This window comes from Struthio camelus, chromosome 4, assembly GCF_040807025.1.
Source record: "Struthio camelus isolate bStrCam1 chromosome 4, bStrCam1.hap1, whole genome shotgun sequence".
NCBI lineage: Eukaryota > Metazoa > Chordata > Aves > Struthioniformes > Struthionidae > Struthio > Struthio camelus.
In genome coordinates, this window is record NC_090945.1 from 61,045,411 (window position 1) to 61,069,482 (window position 24,072).

Sequence of the window (24,072 nt, forward strand, 5' to 3'; positions counted from 1 at the left end):
TTGTTGAGTTTTTTCTTCACTTTTTTTAACCCTAAGGAAGGGATTAGTGCCTTGTTCTCCGTTGGCTGGGATGTTGTTAAAGGCCACGGTGCAAGACATGTTGGTTTATAATCTGTTGATTATAACACTGGAGGCCTGAGAAGAGTAGAAAAGTACAAGTATAGCATTGGCCCAGAGTGTTTCCTGCTGAGGATGCCTTGCGTATCCACTGGCAAATAAGCAGTCTGTGAGCAGACTTCAGAGAAATTCTGGGAATTTAAAAAGCAAACAAACTTGAAGGAAGACAGGAATGTAACCTTGGCTTTTTGCATCCTTTAAAAGGTATCCCCTCAGTTTTGTTTTTTTTTTTTTGATTTATCTTAGCATCAGTGTTAATCTATCCTGAAACTACTGAAGTGAGGAGATGTTTTGGCTTGTGTTTTTTTTTTTTTTTGTGATAGTCTTATCTTTTTTTGAGAAGCATAAACAGTGACATAAGGCATGCACACAGCAGAAACAACAAGCATTGTTTCTTGTAATTACTTAAAAGCACGGTATACCAAGAGGGGGGAAGAGAGGTTACGCTGGCGAGGTACGCTTCGGGCCGGACGCTCCGTCCGGTGGCGCGCGCAGAAGTGGTGCTGCGAAGGAAAGCAGCTCCTGCCCTGCCTGGGAGCCTTGAGGCAGCGCTGCCGCCCCACATGACTCGGTTAACATTTATTTCCTCTCTTGGAGTCGGTTTTATTTAAGATATCATGCTAAAACTCGTTGCTTGGCTTACACAAAGCACAGTCAATTCCTCCCCTGGTTGTCGGGATTCACGGAATTAGCCTGGTTTTCTGGATTTTTGTGGGCTTTACAGAATTTTTGTAAGCCTTTGAGACTCTGGAAAGAAATACTAATTGTGCATCTCTCTCACGCGAGCGTTCTCGCTCTCACTTTTTTTTTTTCCCCAGTAACAGGGGAATAATTTGTTGTTGTTGTTGTTTCCTGTTAGCTTTTGAACTCTCTTAAATTGGAAAGATTAGCAGTGACACCCCAGAAGGTAAGGTGGCAGATGACTAGTAGCATGAATGTGCTTAGATTATTGAAGTGTCCTTTCAGATCAGGATTTTAAATGCACATCTATCTTGCAATATTCTGTGGAGGTGTGGTTTTTTTCTTTTCTTTTCTTTTTGAAAAATGCATTGATTTCTTTTAATATTTGATAGTTGGCAAATGTTTGTTTATATTCCTTTTCCGTTACATAATCACTGATGTTAATGAGGGAAAGGATGGCAGAATCCTAGCCCCACTGCATTCACGGGGAACAGGCTTTGGCTGCTAACTACTGCTGCAAACAAGGCTCCCCTCAGTTATACCAAAACACCCTCCATTGCTTTAAGTCGCTACTTAATTTAGCGTAACAGAAAGTACCTTTGCCTGTGGTGCTTTTTTCTTCCCTTCTTAAGGGAAGCAGACCACTTCCTGGGTTTCTGTTGGATTTTCTAAGCTTAAGCAATCTTTAAGCTTAAAGGCTGGTGCACTCTTGAGCTTTATTTATATTCTGAATGCAATATTACTGTGGCTATTGCACAAACCATTTGACCTTCAGTAGTACTGGCATCTCTTTATCAGGTAAATATTTTTCTGACCCGATATCCAGTGAATAGGGACATTCCCCTAATGTTTGCTTATTCTCCTTTCAAGTGAAACCCATTGCTGCTCTTCCCACCCCACCTTCTGCATCTGGTGGAGCCCCTAGGCCTTCTGGATATTGCCCAGCCTGCCAGATGCTTCTGACAGAAGGTGTCTGTGTAAAAATGTTTGTTCACAGCTCATTATTATGGACAGCATATGCCACATGCTTTTAGATTATTTTGGGGGCCTTTTGCTTAGACAGAGGTTGGGATCACCCTTCTCTTCCATTGCGATATTTTTTAGGACTGAACAGTGCTGTCTGTGACAGTTGCTGCATGGTGATTCTGGACTTTCAGAGGGGAAGACCTGTTTGTCTGTGTTGAAATTAGGTCAGGTTCCTGACTGGCTTTATTTGAATTCTGCTTGAAATTTATAGGAAACTATATGTGGATTTATCTGAGCTTCAGGTAAGTCCCTAGTGAGAAGTGTGCTGGTGGTGTTTTCTGTTTTTAAACAATAATGATGACTCTTATCCTGGCCAATCTGCATTAAACACAATGTGTCATCTGGGTCATTAATGCTAGTGGTGCTCTTAGCCTGTTGCAAGTGTTAGGTGTGACCTCTTTCAGTGAGGTTTAAAGGTATGATGAGAGATCATGGGCACAGCCTCACATACTTTTAAACAGCTTCAGAATTAGGTTGTTAGAGGCTGTCACCAACAACTGTTAAAGATCGTCCATCTTCTTCAAACCACAAGAACAGAACTTCACCTAGTCCTTGGCGCTCTTGTGGCCCACTGTGCAAGTTGATTGCCTTGATAACCCAGCTGAAAACTAATCCCTAAAATGAGACATGAGCTTTCAGTCTGCCCAGCTTGCTGATCTGGCTCATCATGTGAGCAGCGGAGCCAGCACAAGGGGTGAGCGGTCAAGCTGTTTTTAGGTAGTGATGTGTTTAACTCTTTTTAAAAAAAAAAAAAAAAAAAAAATTAGATTCCTGCCACAACTGCTCTGTTCCCACTAGAAAGCATCACCGTGACCCAGCTTTTATCCAGTGGCTTTGAAATCTCCCTTCATCCTCGGCCTGAGGGTCAGGAGAGGGATGAGGAGCAAAAGGAGGAGGAAAGCAGCAGTGAACAAGCGGCGGTGAGGACAGGCCAGGGAAGGTTGCGCATGTGTCCTGTCAGCACATGGTTTTTATGAGACAGGGGAGCCCGTCTGTAGGCCAGCTGCTGCTGAAAGGGACAGTTGACTTAGATCAGTGGAGATGTAAAACTGAGGAACAGCAGCATTTCCTTTTACTTTCTGCAGCTGAATTTATGTGGAGTAATCCCTCAAGCTTGAAATCACCACTGCATATTTGCATTCAAAGTTCAACTTCTCGAGCCCAGGACTTTTTATTCCATTTCAGTCCTGCCTGCATGAAGTTAGAGATGCTTCCAGCTCCAGTTTATGCACATTTTAAGTTTATATTGTGCTTGATAGAAGTACTAATTTTCACTGTCACGACTGGCTATGGAACAAAGTTGATGATTTTAAATGAGGACTCAAAGTAGGTTGGGTTTGCAGGCATCTAAATGTGTATGTGAATATATATTATATAAAACGTTTTCTGAAAGGTACTCTTGGAGCCATTGGTTCCCTTGCCATTAGTTGTGAATACAGCCAGCTTCCTATCTGAGTAAACTGCAAACCATAGCAATTCTTCTTCTAGGTTGTGCAGACTTCAGCTCAGGTTGCAGTTGCTCACTTCTCACAGTGTTTTCTAACAGCGTCTAACAGCTGTTAGATTTTTGAAGTGTCTGATAGAGTTTCAATGTTCTGGTGGTCCTGCTGGTGGTGTTTCATGTGGTCCTGCTTTCAACCATCTGGGTTAAATCTTGTACTACTGTGGTCAGTGACTTTAAGAATGAAGTTGTCCTTCAGCACTTGTACTGTAATAAATTCTGAGACCTCTTAGAGTTGGCCTATAGAAGAAAAATATTTTAAAGCTTTTTGTGGATTTTAAGGTCCAAAAGAGTTTCAAATTTTATTTATCTAATTGTGGCAAGACAATCTGAATTCTGTGAAATCAGTGGCTGAATTTTAGTTGAGGCTTCCACAGGCCTTTCCATCAGTACTGCAGCTCAATTTGTTTTGGCTATTACGTGCTTCCCTTCTTGTTGTAAAGGATCTTCCTTCCAATTTTTAATTTTATAAAACCTCATATCTTTGTCACAGCTTAGTCAGAGAGGATAAATGTACAGAAAAACTCCAGAACTTTTCGGTCACGGATCGCAATTGCTCTCAAGTTTCCAGTCATTACAGCTATTTATTTAATAAGCTGTCAAGCCTCTACATCACTGCTGAAGAGGTTACATTTTTGCTTTGTTGATTAACTTACTGTTTTGAGTAAATTTACAGCCTATGGCTGCTGCTGACCCTAAATTCCTGCAATATTCCTCCAAGCAAAATGCTAAACATAGTTTACATTCTTGATACAGTACAAATGGGTGTGTTGGGAAATGGTAGGCGCCGAGGCAATACGCTGTCGTGTATGTTTAGGATAATCTTTTATTTGGAAAAAAAATCAGCTTTATTCTGTATTAGATTTAATTTGGGAGCACAGTGTTGGCTGGTGAGCTCCCTCTCACTGTGGCTATGTATGGTGCCCCTCAGTTTCCTGTTAGCCTGGATGGTTCTGCGTAAACTGGAGGACCTGCGAAAAAAATCAATGTACTTGCTGGAATCTAGGCCTTGGTTTGAATGTGGGAATAGAAAGAGGTTTTAATCTTTTCTGGCTATGAATAGGGGTATAAGTGAACTAGGACAAGGGAACATTAGGGTGAATTTTGATTTTATTAGCTGTTTTTATTGCTTTCTTTTGAAGCATCTGGTAATAGGTACTGTCAAGTCTGTTCTGACATGGTATTTCCTGTGTTTTTAAGAAAGTGACTGTAGCAATTTACAGGATGTTTTACTGTAGATTCAAAATTATTGCTCTAACGTGTTAACTTCTGTAGTTTAACTTCTTGATATTGATGTGAGGTATAAAAAAAAAAAAAATTTTTGGAAGTATAATCAAGTTGTGTAACGTCCTATATGCCGATTTCCTTCCAATTCAAGAAGTTCATTCAGCTTAAATGAAGACATAGCTGTATCTGTATGAGTTTGCAAAAACACTCGCTAATAAAATCGAGCTCTTAATACCTTGGGAAAGGAGAACCTGGGAAGAACCTGAATGAGCACGCTTTGGGCACAGTAATATAGTTGTTAACTACTCTGCAGGCTTGTTGTTGTTATTTTGTTAAATAATAATACATTTTAAGTGCTCCTGTTTTGAAAGAGCTTCCTAATCACTTAGCCGCATTTCTAAGTTTGTGGTTTGTTCTTTTGTTGTGGGGGTTTTGGGCGAGGAGGAGGGTCGGAAAACAAAATGAAAAAAAATCACCTTGGAATTTTTTGTTAATCCTATGAGTGGTTGCCACATGTGAGCATGCAGTGTCTCTTGGCTGTGTAATCGCACACGAACAGAAGCCACTGCTGAGAGATGTCACGTTTTGACAACGCGGAGACCTTGAAGGCTGTCCTTCAGCACAGAGTTCTTTGAACGGCATATTTTGTCTGTGATTGTCGGAAAGGATTTTTCAATTAAGAACGTGCATGTGTGTAACATAATAGAGCTTGGCTAAATTTAGGGGAATAAAATTTTGAAGGCCGTGGGACTGATTTGGAGAGCTCTGAACAATTTACTGCAGACATGTAGTGAACTCTCTTCTGAAGTCAAAGTAATGCTTTGCGTTGCTCTTCGTAATTCACTTGCTCTAGACAAAAAACCAAACATATAATAATGTGAACAGCATATCTGTCTCTAATTACCAAATTATCTTGTCATCTGATAGTTAAGCTTGGAGTTTGCTCTTTAGGTAATGGTCGTCATGACTTTCTGTAGCTGATGATTTTGTATCATTTTTTCCTCTTAATTTCTATTCTGTGGAATGTATACTTTTTTCCTCCTTTTTTTGTTGCAATAGTTAATCTTTTTTTTTTTTTTTCCCTCAAGAGAAACTGCAGGTTCCCTTCCAGTAGTGGCTCAAATTGGTCAACACCAAATAGAAATTAATACTAAAAGTATGGATTGCTTGGAAGTTTTAGTCTCTTAGCTGATGTTCTGGCACAGTAGGAAGATGTACGTTTGATTTTTGAAGATGAACAGAACGTTATTTTCTTTCTATCAGCTTATTGCTTGATTCCCTATCACTGATAGGGAGATCAATTAATGGTAGAAATACTGCATAGCATTAGTATCCTGCAGCCTTCCATTTAAAAAAAAAAAAAAAAAAAACACCTAAATATCTATACCTTGGTGAAAACTCTGAGATCAGAGCTGCTGTATTTTTCATCTGCCTTACTTCCTTAAGGTATCAACTCTAGGTGGTGAGTCAGCAATGATGATTAATAAAGGCATAAGCTAAATTAGGATTTTCTCATCAACTACTAGCTCTTCTGAGCAAGAAATAATCCCAGCACGTGCTGACCTTATTTTATTTACCAAAATTATTTAAGTTGTTGTATTTGAGATCATGAGGATGGGACAGGTCTGATAATTACAATGACTCTGGCCCGATTCTACTAAGCCTGTATGTGAACGAGATATTCCAAATCCTTCATAGGTTTGCATAACATGTTTTCCAGTGGGGAGCAAATAGTTGTGTAGTCTTCTGGTTGGCCGGGGTGTTTTGTTTATTTGTTTCCTGACTGAGGCTTGTAACGTAGAGGAGACGATTCCTTTATACCACTAAGCAGCTACTGTGCAAAAAGTTTTGGCTGCGTCTTTCTGGTGTGCAGAACTAGTGTGATTTCTGTTAGCACGCGTTGCATAAATCCTAGTTAAAGGATCTTCCTTATCTCTTAGCTGGTTTTGAACCAAAATTGTAAAGATCTGTAACAACATCATTAAAATCATTATGACTAAAACTGGAGACTTAAGCCTTTATTCTGCTTTTTTTTTTTTTTTTTTTTTTTTTTTTAAGGGTGCAGTCTGAAAAGCTGCTTGTACTTTCAGGAATGCTGGACACATCTTCCTATATGGATTTTCATATATACGAAAATAATGTAAAAGACATAGTCTGAAGCAATGCAGATATGAGACAGACACTCTTCAAATGGCATCATAAAGCTGTAGTGTGAGTGCCTGTCTAGGCTAATGCACAAACTGAGTGAAGGCCAGCAATACTAGAAGCATGGTCAGATAAACGGGATAGTCCAATGCAGAAAATGCCAGAGCTGCCAAGCCAGCATTGCTGAAAGCCTCGTCCCATAGTGCCAAAGACATAAATTGCCTGTGTGAATTGCTTGGCGTTTCAGGTATCGAGGATACTCTAAGATGAAGCATCCTATACATTCACAGGATGCACAAATTCCAGCATTGCACAAACTGGAAAGCGCTGGTGAACAGCAAGAGAGGTGATGCAGAATTATACAGTGGTGATAGTATTCAGAATAGGAACAAATAAACTTCTAACTCAGTTACTGGGAGGATTTGTGCTTAGAGCACAGGTGGTAAGTGCGTTCCTTTAAAAAGGAGCTGACTCAAGTTCAGATTTCACTTCAATTTTGCAGTGTACTTTTAATAACCTGCCTGCCTTCAGGCAGGGCCACAAGTTGAGGCTGAGTGAGGCTCCATCCTTCCTGGTTCAGCTAATGCTCTGTGAATTTGTTGTCTTAGAGCTCAATGGTAGGAAAGTATATCTCTCAAGAAACGTGAGCAAAGGGCTGCCTTGTTGGAGTAATGGTATTGCTGAGTTGGTGTGTGGAGCTCTTTGGTTTGAGCAGATGAGGTAATTTTAACATCCTCTTGTGAGTGTATTTTGCAGTTCTGTTGGTGTCCCTATTTCTTCTGCAACAAGTCATCCCGTTTTGCTGGGTTTGGCCTGTTAATGTATGTGCGGAACAGGAGATGGAGAGAAAATAACCAAAGAGCATATCTGCTCCCTGGAGGGGGAAGGATAACTGAAGCTAAAATGCTACCTCCATATCCCATGGGTATGATATGTGGTGGAGTGACTGAATCTCCTGCATTATTCATCACTACTGGCTTCTGCTGTGACGTGGGTGTTTACCACATGAATAGCAGTGCTGTGGGCTGCCACAGAAAAGGTGTGTGTGACCTGAATGCTCATCCCACACAGGTCTTTCTCCAAGTGACAGATACAACCTGGTCTCCGGTATGGTATGTCTGCCAAGAAGGTGAATCATTTGGGAACGTTTCTCTCAAACAGCTTCTGGATGACATTGTTGGTTGCTTCCAGCTGTCACGGTTGTTCTCTGTCACATAGCATGAATGTCACATGCATGTTTAACATGACTTGTCAGGCCTTCACTTCCTTCCTTAAAATTTGATGCCTGTGTGAAAACAAATTTTGCTTTCTAACGTGTATTTGGAGAATGGTTCAGCTAGCTGAGTTGTTCCCCATTTTGTGGGCTGTTAAGAGTAAGATCTGAGAGAAATTCCAGGCTGCTTTTTTTTCAGCTGTCAATTAAGGCGTCTGTCTTTCCACTTCTCATATTTTTTCATTCTTTTTAATTCAGCCACTTGGGCATTTTCAAGGCAGGCTTGTTTTGCTGCTTTAGTAACAGCAAATCATGCTCTGGGCTTTTGTGGGCTCTAAAGATTGGGTCAGGAGGGTTGAGCGAAAGGCAAATACGGCTTGGTTGCCATCCGCTGGCGGGAAAACACGTTGCAGCGGTTGTGCATGCTCTGTGAGTTACTCTTCAGCTCTGCATACCCCTTTGTGCGTCCTGCTGCGCTTTTTGGCATAGTAACCCAGAAACCGTGAGCCTCAACCCACCTGTTTTTTTGGACGGTTTTGTAACAGCAGTTATTTGTCTGTTTTTTTTTTTTTTTTTCTTGCAAGTTCAGCAGCAAGTGCATGGTCACAGTGGTGCTGGAAGCTAGAGAACAGGAGTAGGTCTATGGACAGAAATAGGCGGGCAGAAGGGTTCGTTCTGCCTTTCAGGGGATGTTCATTGCACTGCAAGCTGCCTGCCTGAGAAAATGTGGGAATGTGCGTAGGAGGTTCCTGTGCTCTCCTCCTCTTCCTGCCGCCCACTGAAGCCTCTGCATCACTTGGTTTTGCCTGTTCCATTTGCAGGATTTCCCATTTTAATTTAGAGGGTTAATTCCTTGTTGTGGGGCGTGGGGCTGCCCAGCAGATAACATGTCCGTATGGGCAGAATTGCAGTGTGGGCAGTAAAACAATCAGTGGCTTTACTTCAGAAATATGGGACCAAAAGGGTAGGTATCAGGGAGGACTAGGTAAGAAGCTTAAAGTAAATAGTGAATGAAATTGCAGCGCAGGTATTCAATGGAAGGAATATAATAAATGGCTCACATTGATGCTATGGTTAGAGCAAGATGAGACACTATTTGCATAGCAAAATCTTGTTGCTGTGGGTGGGGTATGAAACACAACTGAGGGGTTGCTGTTATAACTGGAGCCTGTCACAAAGGTTTAAGACCGTTGCTGTGTTATTTGTGTATGTTGGATATACGCATTGAGACCTAGGACCGGGACAATAACCGTGTTTCTGGAACAGCTTCTTATTCTGAGTAGTTGGTTCAGCTTTAGGAAGCTTAGTTACCAAACAGTGGAAATATCAGTTCCCTCAGACTGTACTACTACTGTATTTCCATGATTGGATTTACTAGCAGGATATTATGATTTATGGGTGCATATGGAAGCAACACCGGTATCAGAACGCTTGATTCTCTGCGCACGGCCTGCCAGGACCAGGTGAGCTGGAGCTGGTGCCGTACAATGGAGAATGTTCATTGCTCTGAGAAACAGAAGTTGACTCCTTATGGGAGTAAAACTTGCAGCCAGAGGACCAGAATAACACCGGGGCATTTGGGAGCAGTTATGGTGTACGAGGAGGTCTGTGTAAGTAACTGGGGGGAAGGAGGCTGGGGCTTGCCAGAATGAAAACGCAGACTTGATCCAGAGATGAAAGTTTCTTAGCTCTGCTGTTCTCTTCCCTAATATTTTTCAAGAAGCCTAATAATTCCCACAGGAGGGATTGGAAGGTCATTTCCCCGATAATTTTTTTAACCAGGAAGGGGAAGGGTGGGACCCCCTCCTGCAAATAAGGGTCCACTGAACCTCTTAATTTGTTTGTTGCCCTTTCCACAGCTCATAAATAAAACAGGGCCACACGTGTTTCAGGGTTTTGGCCACTAATTCTGAAAGAAATGCTTCTGAATGTAATGAAATGGAATGGGGAAAGTGAAAGCCTTATTCTGCCTGATCTTCCTGACCTTCAAGAAATTGTGCTTCAAAAATTTGGGAAGGTCAAAACTATTTAAATGTTGCTCTTTTCCTTTCAGCTCTCTAGGGCAGTAAGTGAATTAATGTATAAAAAACTTTTTTCTGTGTGTTTGGCAAAAACTCCTATTCAAGAAGCCCAGATATTTTTCCAGACACAAAGGTAGATACTAAAAATGTCATGAAATTCTTGAGGCTATGACAGCAACTTTCTCCCCCACGCCTTCATTATGTCAGGAAAATCCTTCACGTGTCAAACTGAAGTGCAACTTGTTAATATGCCTGTCAGGCTTCTTGTTTTAAGAGAATCATCATTTCTGTTTGCTTGTTCTGTTTTGAACTATTTCCAAACTAAGGCCCCTAGAAACAACAAAGCAAAACTCGGCTCCTTCTCTCCTCCATTCCCAGAACAAAAAATCCAGCAGCCCGTGTTCCCAGGGCAGTTGCATTAGGCTTACCAGGAGCCGTGTAATAGACTACAGTTAGAAATTGATAATGTGCTGTCCAGAAGGAAAGAAAGAAAAATTCATCCCTAAAATAGATGACCATACTGTACTTATTAAGCATTGATGATATGTTAGACTTTTTCCATTCTTCTATTTTTAAATTGGGGAAAGAAGTGGAAATTTTCATTAAGAAAGGTGCGGTGAGATCCTGCACTTCCTGTTTAAAAGGTAATTTGGAGCAGAGTTTCTAAACTGACAACATAAATGCAGCATACCCGTGCATCTGTGGAGGGAACTGGAGTATGAAAGCTGTTTTATAACCATACTATACATTGAGTACTGCACATCCATAATATCTGCAAATTCTCCTGCATAAGTTCATAATTGTACTTTAATTCTAAAAGCCCAGAAGTTGGGAAATCTATAGTTACTGTTCCCAGAGCAGCTGTATCCCTGCCAACTTGCACGTTACTGGTATTACACCCTTCCGAGTTCCTCCCTGCTGCAGGCACGTTTGCAGGATATTAGGAACATATAGCCATTATTATAAAAGATGCAGGAGGAGCGATGTAATCCTTAAAACTTGTGGTATTCCCTAATGCTAACAGGTGAGTTTATTTTCCTACCGAGCACGCTCCTGAGAGGTGGAAGCAGAAGATGATCGGTTGCTGGGTGACATCCCAGCACCGCGGAGCCCGGGCTGGCCGCTCTCTGCTGGGGCCGTGGGGGAAGCAGCCGCCCGCCAGGGAAGGGGGACAGCTCATGGGCAGTGTCTATTTTGTCAGAAGCAGTTTCTAGAGTAAGTGGGTTTAAATGAGAGCATGTTTAAGTGAATAGAAGTAGACTTGCCTACACATCTGAAAATCTCACTGAACTGCCTAATTTAAAGGCAAGAATAAAAATGAAATTTCATTGCTGCAAAAACGTGCTGTTTGTATGATTGGTGCTTCAGAGAAAAGAATTAGTGAAGCATAAAATCTGTTTCAGTAGTGAATGACTCCTGTTTAAGGCTGGCCACAAAAAAATGCCTTTTTGCTATTTAAGTTGAACTTACAAGCTCCTTACCAAAAGGAAGGCGGTTGAAAAGGAGAAAAATCAAACCTGGTAACCTCCTCTGCTCCTGGCTGGAAGCAGCCAGTCATGAGCACAGTCTGCAGCGGGGAAAAAACCTGCAGCGATTCCTCTCTCAGCAGATTCTTGCTTAACCTCAAGGAAGTAGCTTTGGCCTGAGGGTTGGAAATTGAAAATCTGCGTGCAGTGTGTGTGTCAGGCGGAAGCCTTGCTCCGGGCTGAGGAGTCTGCAAAGGTGGGCTTTGCTCCGGCATCTCGGCAGTGGTGATGCCTCCCCGCTTTCTCTTTGCTAGCTGGTGTTTTCAGTTTGTTTTTAGGTTTTGTTTGTTTTCTTCATGGCAGTTCAGTGACCTGCGCGAGATCATGTCACGCACTGGCATCTGTAAGGTCGGTATTTCTCAGGGCAGCTGAGGAATGAATTGCAGGGCTGCGTCCCAGGGAAATCCAAGTGTGTACAGCGACGCCTAACCCCATCTTAAGGACTTAGAGCTGTCCTTCCACCTTCATAAAAGAAGGAAATGGAGTCAAGTTAATTCTTCAAACTTGCATCTAGCTGCCTTTCTGAAAGTATTGCTTCAAGCAGCCAGTTGTTTGTTTCAGCTAATTGTAACAGTGTGTTCCTACTCTGTCATCTGTGGGTGTTAAATGTTGCTAATTCATTTTCCGGTGGGCGATATCAGTGTCTGCCTGTTATCTGCCTTCCCATTTACTGCTTGTAATGAAATCCTAAATGAACTATTCTAGTTTGCATAGGTCTGGGAGACTGACCTTGCTGCAGTGCTGGATGTCTGTGGTTTTATTTGCGAGGTTAAGATTTGTATCCAGGAATAAAATAAAATCAAATCTTCCTCTTTCCAGTCCTCAATGATTGTTTACAAATCTGCCAGCTTTGAAAGTGTTGCAGGCAATGTGTTAAAAATGGGGGTGGAGAGGTGGACGTGTTGTGCAGGGGTATGGAGAAAAGGGAAGGGCTCTAAGGAGAAACATTCCCAGCTGGAAAATGTAACATGCTGGGCAGGCAGCAGCACTGTCTCAGGAATTTATGCCACAGCTACTAGTATCTTTTTGGGGTTGAAGTCAGATATGTCTTTATTCCTGCTAGGAGGAAGTCCCACAAGTATTTCTTAAAGGCCTTTGCATAGTTCCCCTTTTGCTCAGAACTTGTGATTTAACCCTCTTGTATCTCCCATCTATCCTGGAGGGGGAAAAACAACTATAGGTAGTTTTGTTTCATAACTGAAATGCTTTTGGAAATGCCAGCGACATTGCAAAATGTCATTGGAGAGGCTGAAGGTAGTGGCAGGAGATATCTAGCTTGACTGGCTGCTGTTTTGCTGGAGGGCTTAGTTATTCTGAACTTCAAGAACTGTATTTTGCATTTCAAGTCAGTGTGATCTTCTGCAAGGAAAAAGCTCTGGATCAGAACTGGTTGCTGACCTTAGTTTGGATCAAAAATTAGTCTTGTTACAAAGATATAAAATGTTTTTTGAGGTGTGTGGGGGCTTTTTTGTTTTTTTTTTCTTTTTTAAACTGCATTAACCGATGTTTCTATTGCAGTTACACTAGGCTTGGTCTAGAGTAAATTATGTGTTATTTATAGGAAGAGAGCTAACCGCAGAAATAGCCATTCCAGCACAGATCTATCCATCTGCTTGACTGTGTATCTTGCAAAGGATCTCCTTAAAATCATAGAGGAATAAAAGGTAGCATGTGTGCCCGATCTGGCACAGAAGACTGGAGCCTTAATACTTATCCCAGAAGATTTGTTTATATAAAACCTGTGGATCTCAGAAATGGAAAGAAATCACAAGTTTCTTGAAGTTTTCCTGGTATGCAAATATTAACGTAATATGTGTTTTTTTTTTTTTTCTCTCTCCCCCCTCCTCTGTCCCCTCCCAATACTGAAGTCTGATCCTCTGTTACAAATGTCCAAAACTGCCTGCTAAATTGGGTTAGAGGACTAACCTAATGAGGACTAACCTAACGAGCGCTGTTCTATGTTCTTTCTCTGTGAACAGTTTAAAAACAAAACAAACCCTAGAGCTTCATTATTAGCATAAAAATGAGTATATTTATTTTCTTGATTTCTTGAAAGAGCTTTAGACTTAAAAATGATATTTCATCTGGTTTATAAAAAGGTTCACTTTCATATTTCCAAATGATAAATACTGTTTTTAAAGAGAACGTTTTTATCTCACATAAGTGATCTGTTCTGTCTCGGTACTGTCTCGAATTCATAGTTCTTGAATTTCTAATAGAACAAGGACAGAAAAAACAAATCTCTTTAAAATGGACTATAGTTTGGCTTGACTTAGAGTCTGGCTTTTGCTTAAACAAAAAAACTTTTTTGTTAAGCTGTACAGCAGATGAGATTTGGATCTTCAGTCTTACATATTTATCATCTCCAGATGGGAGAACAAATATAAAATTGAATAATACATTAAATTCTAGAACATAATTTGAGTCACAGGTCTGCTGATGGCATATTTTTTGATGGGGAGAAAACCTGGCTTCTGTAACTGTGGCAAAGACTCCACAATATTCTGGAGTAGTAAAAGCCACGTCTTTGACTTGCTTTTTTACCAGAGGGCAGAAGGATTAGGATCTGACTGTAGTACAACATACAGATTTTTGCAAAAATAAGTTATAAACTTGATGTCTCCTGAGCACAGATTGAAAAAATCAAAATCATTTTATTTTCTAAATTAGTTTATGAGTCTATTTGAGGGTTTTTTGCTGCTTTTTTCATATATTGGGGTTCATCTCTATCTTCTAAAGTCATGTGTATTTTCTCACTGCTATTTAATGTTTATGTACGGGAAAACCACAGGTCTGTGCTGCAGTGCAGAGGGAGAAAGAATTTGAAGTGTGTTTCACAGCTCCTATACTTTACATGTCTGAGCTGTCATAGTCCCATAACAGCTCAGGACACCTGCCCAGCTTGGGAAGACCCTTTTTCTCTACTTATAATATATGCATCCAGGTATCTCTACCTCTGTTCAGCTTCTACTTCTCCCGACAGTGCGTTGTTTAGTAGGGGCGTATTTCAAGGGGCCAACGGAAGATGGCTGTTTTGGGTTACTTCAGTAAATTGTGCTAATCTTCCCATTCCCTGATTTAGGTTCTTCTCTTGACTCGGGTATGGTGGAGGATGGCTCTGTGTTTGGTGGTGCAGTTAACTTTGACCTTTAGGAGTTCAATACTTTTCATTTATCCCTCCTTTACTCACTCTCCATAAGCAGAAACTCTAATACGTGGCACACGTTTTTGTTTTGCAGCCTTCCTGACTTCTTCAGTGTGAGCTGAGAGCGCGCCGTGGGTGCTGGTGCCAAGGACCCGGTGCTCTTCTACGGGCTTTCTGCCACTGAACGGGGAGCGTAGGTGATCTGGTACGTGCCAGGGGTCTGCTGGGTCTGGGGAGCCTTTCTGCACTTACCTTGTCCCATGTTCCAGACCCTGAACCCTTAGACACCTTCCAGCACAGAAGTAGTAGAGGCAAAGGCTACTTCCATATTTCTGTACAAGATTTGTATTGTTTATCTTGATGTTTGTTAACAAAAGAGATGTTCCAAGTCTTCTAATACTCTAACAAGAGTTTATCTATTCTTACATACTGTAGTTTTTTTTAGGGGTATTTGTGTGGCAAAACCCTACAACTTTGCCTCCTCTTATGTGAAAGGATTGTACAGAGCAGAGGTGCTTTACAGTAGTGCTGTCCCTCTGTGGAAGAGGGACCAGGGGTGTCTGTGCATCCATTAGTATGGACGCTCTCTTACTGGATTTCAATGTGCTTTATATCAGAAGTGCGGTTTCTGGTGAAATGTTTAACCAGTTCTACGTGGGTCGCAGAGTGGGAGGGAGATGGAGAGGACAGCTGGGCTCTACAGCTGCTTTGTGTTACTGGCCGTGGCCATCTCCGTGAGGAGATCCGTTTGGTGGCACGCTCCCTGGCAGCCTCGAGGGCTGCGGCTTTGCCTCCCTTCTCATGCAAGCTGACAGTCTGGATATGCTTCTCAGTGCATGGCAGGCCATAGGGCTTCTCATGTTCAGAAAGGAGATTTTTGAGAGATCTGGCATTGTCTGGCCCAAAAGAAATTACTGTTAGCTGGGAGACTCCGGCTGGGCATCTCTATAGGTTTGTCTATACTCTACAACCAGTTGTGCTGGCAGAGCCCTGCAGAGAAACTGCACCGTGTGCCAACAGAGGAAGGGAGTTTTCCCATCAGCATTGCCCTTCCACCTTCCTGAAATGCATTAGTCAGCCTGCAGTAGCACTCTTCAGAGTTCTGCGGGTGATGTTTGCAAGAGTATCATCTTCTGTGGTTGCAACTGATGGAGCTGAGTTCACAATACTGAGATGTATGCCAGCCTTGTAGACACTGAGTGTGTGAGTGTACTTCAAGTTCTTGCTGTTTGTGGGAAATAAATGCTAGTACCCAGCTGAGGCATTGATTTAGAAATTGATCTTTCATGCTGTATGTTACTTTATGGAAAAAATATTTATTTATAAAGGTCTTCTTGTCCTGAAAAATTTCAAACATTGCATTTATTTTTGATTTGTTTTTAAGCCCTAGATAAAGTTGCACTCTAGTGAGGCAAAGTATTTCTCATGGAAGTAATCTTTGCACAGTGAGAATGATGGGACTCCAGCCAAGGCTGATCTCACATTGGTGTGCAGTGTGTTGCTTATCACGAAAATTTTAGCTAGCACAGTGAGAAAGCTTTTAAGGGCTTATGTAAGGTCAGCATTTAGACTCGATCATGATCCAATCTTGGTGATTCATCAAGTAGAGTTGATGGTCTGTAGTACACAGAGGCGAGGCTACTGATGCAGCTTTTCTTGTCTCAGCTGGGTGTTCTGTGAAGGTGTCTATACCTACTGACTGACACTTAGTTCTCACATGGGAGCTCAGGAACATACACGGTTGCCATTCAAATCATTACTCAGTTGTAGCATATGCTAGCTTATTCTCAAGCTGTTTATTTTTAATCCCCTCTCCCTGGTCCTTTCCAGTCTTTACAGGTTTCAGGCTGTCCTGAGTTATCTTATGTATTAATAAGGGAGTCTCATAATTTCCCTTAACTAAGCTTCTGGTCTTTTCCCTGGAAGCAGACTCACCGAGAGAGAAGCTATCCGTTTGAAAACAGAGCTTCATCTTAATAGGACCAGCTATCTAAAACTCATCTTGCCCCTCTGTGCAGCTATGTCCAGTTCCACGAAGGGCTGGAGCATCTTGAACTGAATTGCTCGCTGCGTGATGCTTGGCCAACCTCTGCTTTGACTGTCGAGGCACTCTGTCAAGGTGTGAGTACAGCCATTGGCCTGCTTTAGATGTTTGCTAAGTGTCTTGTAGGCAGCTCTGTGTGACAGCCCCTGCTAATCCTTAATCAACATTGTGCTTCTCATGGTAGACCAGTTTGATGCCAAGCTGAGGCGAGTAGTGCTTCAATCATTGCTTAATGCAGCTGAAACTCCTCACACTGACTATTCAGAGAGGATATGACTTGCCAGATCCTAGCTGTTCAACGAAAAAAAAAAAAAGAAAGAAAAAGATTGCTCACCTTGCGTTTTGGAGATAATGGAGTTGATGTGAATTCAACAACCTGACCATTTGTCAGTACTTTTTCAGAGTACTCTAGTGAGATGTGACTTTGAAATGGGGGGGCAGGGTCGTGCTAATCTCAGCCCTTCTGCCTTTGGATGGGAGTGCAGAGATGTGTGGTGGGCCTGTGTCTGACCCTTCAACATGTTGCTGTCCTGAAGCCTGCAGCCTTGAAGACGTGAGAGAGGGGCACCACGGTCACAGTGGAGCTGGTGCTGGCTGCAGCTTCTCTAAGATCACAAATGCTGTAGGGTAAAAACAAATTCTTTTCCTGACTTCACTGAGTTAACATTTATTAGGTACAAAAAGCTTTTTCTTTTGGAGGCTGTCAGCGGTACTGTGAATTTAAACTCATTGGCCCAGAACCTCTTTTATACCAGCATGGGAAATCTCGGGGTACTAGTTTTATTTCCATGGCTCGTAAAGTTTCATCTGTGCTGTGGCTTAGATTTACTTTGGAGCAACTCTTAAATCGGTTGTCAAAGAAGACTAGAGGCTGTGGGGGAGTTCAGGTGTCGAGTGGGAGGAGCTCTTCCCTCACCAGCACAGAGCTTGCTGGTCTGTCACTCCTCCTTGCTTTATCTGCTCGTCCCCACCCCCAGGGAAATTCTTAGCACGCTCGATCTGGTAGCTTCCCCATCCGTGTGTCAACCACAAGCACAAAAATTCAAATACACCTCTGTACCTGTAAACCCATTTCCATGTTTTAAGGTACAGTCTGGTTACTCTGTGTTGCCTAAATATGTGTGTGCTACTCTTTATTCTTAACAATTCCTAAAGGTACATTACACTGAGAAGTACCTCTAGTCTCACTTGAGTTAGTTTGGAATTCTTTACTGCTCGTCATCGTGGGTGCCAGGTGCCAGCTTGCAGGGCAGACCTGCAGGTTGGGGGTGTTTGTGCTTCGTTTGCTGCTCTGAATGAGATGTGCCTTTTAGGTTTAGAAATACTAGTTTAGAGGATAGGGTACTGCATTGGGAGTCAAGTGATCTAGATGCATTCCTGAACTTCCTTTTATCTTCTAGAAGAAGGATGCCTTATTGCCCCTATTCTACCTCCTTTGTAGCTGGATAATTTAAAAAAAAAAATACAGTGCCAAACAAATCTGGAATCCTAATGTGGCTAGAATCTGTAATACTAATTTTCTGATTTCTAGATATGTGGCAATTCCATAACTTAAATATTATTGTGTTGTGTTCAGTCCACTGCAGTTTCACTGTGTCACTTGTCATACTGAGTAGTGAGTACCTGAAACCCTAGACTATACAACCTCGGTTGGCTTTAGCTTATAAAGTGCTCCCCTTCCCTCCTGCAGAACTCATAAAAAGGTGCATTAATTTCTCCAAGTTCTGGCCTGTTATAAGCACTAAGCCTCTAGTTGGAATCTAAATATAAACAATTTATTGGTGAGTGGATATAGCTTACTTTTCCAGGTGAGTCACAGTGCAGTATATTCAGGGGGCCATAAAAAGGGTATACAGATTTGCAAAGTCTTCTATTAGAAAATTTTGCTAATGACACATTTTGAAAAAGTCATGTAGTTGCTTACAGGAACAAGGGGACAACAGACTTTATTCCTCTTTAAGAACATCTTGCAGCCTGTTGCACTGCACATTTAATACTGCAGTCTCATGGTAATAGAACGAGAAGACCGAAGCTTTGTGGTTCTACTAGAAATAATTGATTTTCTATTCTACATAAATGGAAATGTTCTGTCTTGTTGTGAATTCACTTTTTTTTTGGTTGAGTGGCACTCAGTTCTTTTGAATTGATTGTTTGCTGGTTTCAGGGACTATCATCTGCTTGCATTCTTTGAAACTAGGTTGGTAGCATATCTTTGACCTTGACAGGGCATATTCAGACACTTGTCTTACGTGCCACAGTTGTCTACAGTCTTATTTATTTATATATTTAAATACTGCTGGAGTCAGAGCTATGAATGTGCCTGATTTTCACATAGGAAACATGAAATCTTCTTTGAGAGAAGTGCTGGTGACTGGGAGCATGCAGCTTTCTTCTTCATCAGGCCCCACGATTCTGAGAGGGGATTTCCTTCAAAAGTGTATGCTTCCTCTCCTTGTTCTTCTCACGTGCAAGCTCCAACTAATGGATTCCAGGCTATAGGCTGTAGCTCCCAAATCAGGTTAATCCTAAACAGGATAATGGCACCTTTGAGCAAAGACTTGCGTTTGACACATACTCAGTAGCAGAATAGGAGGGAAAGCTGGAGGGCACAAAGGAAGTAGGAAACCTGGATTTGTTAGATTTAGTGTTTATGGCAGAAGTCTGATTAATTTCTTGGCCAAAACCAAGAAAGCTCCTGAACTTAGAGATAAGATAGTCCTTGCTGTTGAATCCAGCAGTAGATTGTTCCCCAGATGAGCATGAAGGGGAACCCTGAAGGGGCTGAGAGGCTGGAAGCTGTAATTCTCTGCTAGGGTGCAGCTTTTATGTATGACCCCTTTTTTCAAGGCAAAGTGGAAAAACCCAGCTATCTAATTTAACTAATTTGAAGACCAATACTTTGTCTGAAATACGTTAGCACTTAGTTCTTGCTTGTTGTAACAATTTTGTTGTTTTGTTGTTTTTTCTGTCTCGGAGACACAGGTATCCAGCCCAGACTTCCAACTGCTTTGATACTTGGCTCTTAAACCACTTATTCTACTAGCCAGCTAGTCCAGCTTGATAGTTGTTAGCGATCATGCACTGACATATGTACCCTGACTCACTCCAGTTGCTGGCACCCCAGACACACAGGGTCACAGGGGCCCCACAGTCTGACTCCACAGAATCACAGAATCGTTTAGGTTGGAAGGGACCTCTGGAGATCATCTAGTCCAACCTCCCTGCTCATGCAGGGCCCTCTAGAGCATATTTCCCAGGATCACATCCGGATGGGTTTTGAATATCTCTAGGGAAGGAGACTCCACTACCTCTCTGGGCAACCTGTTCCAGTGCTCTGTCACCCTCACAGTCAAGAAGTTTTTCCTCCTGTTCAGATGGAACTGCCTGTGGTTCAGTTTGTGCCCGTTGCCTCTTGTCCTGTCACTGGGCGCCACGGAGAAGAGACTGGCCTCATCCCCTCGTCACCCTCCCTCCTCCCCCCCCTTCAGATACTTGTACACATTGATGAGATCTCCTCTCAGTCTTCTCTTCTCCAGGCTCAACAGGCCCAGCTCTCTCAGCCTTTCTTCAGAGGAGAGATGCTCCAGTCCCCTCATCATCTTTGTAGCCCTCCGCTGGACTCTCTCCAGTAGTGCCATGTCTCTCTTGTACTGGGGAGCCCAGAACTGCACACAGTACTCCAGATGTGGCCTCCCCAGGGCTGAGGAGAGGGGCAGGATCACCTCCCTCGACCTGCTGGCAACACTCTTCCTAATGCACCCCAGGATCCCATTGGCCTTCTTGGCCACAAGGGCACGTTGCTGGCCCATGGTCAACCTACTATCTACCAGGTCCTTCTCTGCAGAGCTGCTTTCCAGCAGGTCAAACCCCAGCCTGTCCTGGTGCATGGGGTTATTCCTCCCCAGGTGCAGGAGTTGTTATTTCTCTTCATTGAACTTCCTGAGATTCTTCTCTGACTGTTTCTCCAAACTGTCAGTGTCTCTCTGAATAGCAGTGCAAGCATCTATACCTCAACCTTAACTTGCTATATATTGTTCTCAATCCCATTACCCTAGTTATCCCAGGAGCTTCTCTCACAATGGTCTAAAAGTTTGGTAAATAATTTAAACATATTGCATGCATTTGCAAAAGGATTGGTCCCTTTCCCTGCCTTTGATTCTTCCCTTCAACATCCCATAATAAATCTTGTGCAACCTGAAAATGTTATTCCTTGCATCCCATAATAAATTTCTTATTCTCAGAGCTGGTAATTCCCCTCAGTCCAAAAGGTGCTTTGGAGAGCCTCCTCCACTGGCTCATCCTGAGGGGAGCCCCGAAGAGCAGGGTTGATAGGTGTCCTCTGTGACAGCCCCGTGGGAGGGGTATGGGCAGGGTGTGCCCTTCTTGACCTGCATTATTGGGGTTTGCAGCGGTGCCTGGCTGCCCTTTTGTCTGTGTGGGTGTGAACCTTTTATCACTTCAGATAACGTGCAGCAACGCTTACCTGCTTTCCTTGATGAATGAACTTTACTCTCAAGCACTTTGTCTTCTGATAAAGCACAATATGAGCACAAAATCTTGTTTTTATTGCATTTCATTTGCAATGAATATGGTTACTTGTAGCTGCTTGAAAGCAAAGCATCTTTTAACAAGTATACAGAATATGTTTTGAAAGCAGAAGTCTATGCCAAGAGCAAAATCAGTGTGGACAAAGCAATAGTTCAGGTTGTCCTGTAGGCCTCATCAACATCATCTTCCTTGCCCCAGTGGGATCTCTGTTGCTAATAACAAGAGAGTTCAGTTTCCACAACTGTTCCAGTATTTCTGCTGAGACAGTAGTTTTTGTAACCTGTGCCTCTCTGTTGGGAATTGGACCAGAGTCATTAATTTGTTTTACAGGCTAGTAGAAAATCAATGGTATTCTGCTTTCTGACTACTTCTATCAGTGAACCCTCTTTAGTTAAACAGTATCTTAAAAGTCACTTAAAACTAATGGATACAGAGCTGGTTGAATCTGGGCTGCAGGTCCAAGAGTGGTCCAAAATGTATATTCTGTGATATTTCATAGGGAGCCTGCAGGAGATAACTTTAATGTGACCCGTTTTGATGAGTCTCATCTCGGTCTTTTCTAGTCCTCTCAACAGAGGAGCTGAAATTTGCTGAGACTGATAGTAGTTGTTTGGTTGCAGTGCCTCCATGCTAGCTGCAGAGCTGTGTGTTGCAAGCCCTCGTCTGTGGTTCAGCAAGGGCTACCAGAAAGTTTCTGCTGATGCTTTATCTTCACTTAGGACTGGAAAGAATAGCTACTTGTTTGCGGAAAATGTTATTCACGATCAGGATAATACTCTAGTGTCTGAGTTGGTTAATAATAGTAATCATACACAGTAGCTTGTGCAGAAGTTGAACCCTGAGGGAACCTCTCAAGCTGCAGGAGGTAAATGGAACAGCTTTTGCTCATGCCTGCAGACTGTGTTGTCATCATTCATCGGCACCTTTTGCCACTGGTAACAGCAGCAGAAGATGTAGTGGGGGGGGGGGTAGTGTAGGACATGGCTTGGCCATTTTTGCTACCTTGGTATACCCTGCTTCCCAAGAGAAATAAATTTCTTGCTATATTGACAGCAATTGTCCTTGCAAACCAAGGACACAGCTCTCGCTTTTGGGGGAGGGAACTGGGGAGTGGAAAGAGTTCAGAAGAAAAAATTAAATCTTAACTGGTTGGTTGTTTTCAGCTGGTAATTTATTTTCACCGAAGTCGGCATCTTTGTCAAAGAATGCAAAATGGTACTGTGAGATAAAAATTAACAGTATTTTTAAAAGTTTATTAGAGTTGTTTTCTTAGACGAAGTATTGTAATGTTTAACATCACTGGTCATGATGCAGTTAGGATTAGGAGGCAGCAGACACAAAATAAAAATCAATTCTGATTCAAATCAATCAGATGTTTAATTATAAAAAAGTGTTGTTGTTTTCCTACTAATATATTCTTGCATTAAACTCAAAAGTAAGACTTTTGTGTGATTACTGCCAACAATATGCCCTATCTTGACCTGTGACTCAGTTAATAAATTTTATTTTTTGTTTATTGGGAATGTTTTCCACTGTATAGTGGCAATGAAACATACCATGTGGCATGTCAGATTATGAGAGAATTTATGCTGTGTTGCAGAGGTTGTCAGTAGGATATGGAATATGAATGGAAAGGGAAGGAGGTGGTCCTTCTGCTGTCAGTTGTCCTTGATATCAGATTCTTCAGGGAAGTAAGTAAAGTCCAGGCAATCTGGCAGAAGGCAGATTGGATAATCTGTTTCCAAGGCTTTGTCCAAATTCTATGAGATGAAAGTCATTTTATAATTTGAAACCTAATATCCAAAATCTTTGCTATTTTTTAAACTTCATATTTGTACTCTGGATTTTCTTGTTATTCATTAATCATGCAGTTTTATAACCCTGTTGGATTCTTGTCCTGAGATTATTGTTTAGAGTCTTGTTAATTCTCAGTGAATTTCATAGTCAAATTGTGGACAGTGTTTAAAAAAAATCATGTTAGAGGGCTAAAAGATTGGAAATAGTCTCCCATTCAGTTTTCATTCAGTTGCTTAACCCCATCGTAGTATTCAATTCTTAACTTTTAAGATGAAGCTCAATTAGTTTATTGTTAGGTGATTCTTTACTCCTGTTGGAAGGCTGTTCTTGCACCAAATTCCTCTTATAGTTAGGTATATTCTTCTAATTTTTAGCCTAAATGTAGTAATGACTGCTTTACATGCACTTATTTCTTGTGCCAACGTTATGCTTTAAAGTTTTTGCTGCTTCTCCTAGCCTTCATTTTGCTGCAAGGCAAACTCTGCGTGTCCTTATACAAGACAGAAATCTGTTACCTTGATTATCTTCCAATTTCCTGTGTGTTCCATTAATCACGCTGGAGTGTAAATGACCAGATGCTGCTAGGCTATTTCAGATGAGGTCTGGGCATTACCTTGTACAATGGTATACAGTTTCATAGCTCTAGGGGAAACCAGAGAAGGTACTTGCCTCCCTTTCCTTCCCCCCCACCCCGAATTTATCACATGAGCAACTGTGTGATAAAGTTGGCCAGTGCCCTGCTGATGGAGCCAGGTCTTTTTCTCCCGTTATTTCCAAACACTTCCATCACAGCCCAACACTGATAGCAGGATTTCTTAGTGATTCCCTGAGTGAATGGCCTTTGCTTTGTGTTATTTCACGTCATTAAGTTTCTAGTATGCTCTCTCTCGGGATGTTCAGTTTCCCTTTTGGTGACTCCATCTTTCTCCTTGCAGGACTTTGAAATGTTGGGTCACCAGGAGACTTCATTAACACATTTTATGACAAGATAAATTAATAATTAAATTATCTTAAATATATACTTTACATATATATTTAATGTGTAGATATATATATATATATACACACACACATTAAATTT

At 41.9% G+C, this 24,072-nt stretch overlaps 1 protein-coding gene across 44 annotated transcripts in view; it reads left to right on the plus strand.

Moving 5' to 3' along the window:
* Positions 1-24,072, plus strand: part of APBB2 (amyloid beta precursor protein binding family B member 2) — a 194,739-nt gene that overhangs the window by 45,888 nt on the left and 124,779 nt on the right. For 42 of the 44 annotated variants that reach the window (XM_068943057.1, XM_068943034.1, XM_068943039.1 and 39 more), the window contains one exon: positions 14,697-14,807. The gene's annotated coding sequence lies outside the window, so the exon portion shown is untranslated. Of the gene's footprint in view, positions 1-11,597; positions 11,654-12,805; positions 13,248-14,696; positions 14,808-24,072 lie in introns of those variants that run through there. The other 2 variants (XM_068943056.1, XM_068943060.1) reach the window with 2 other exon arrangements.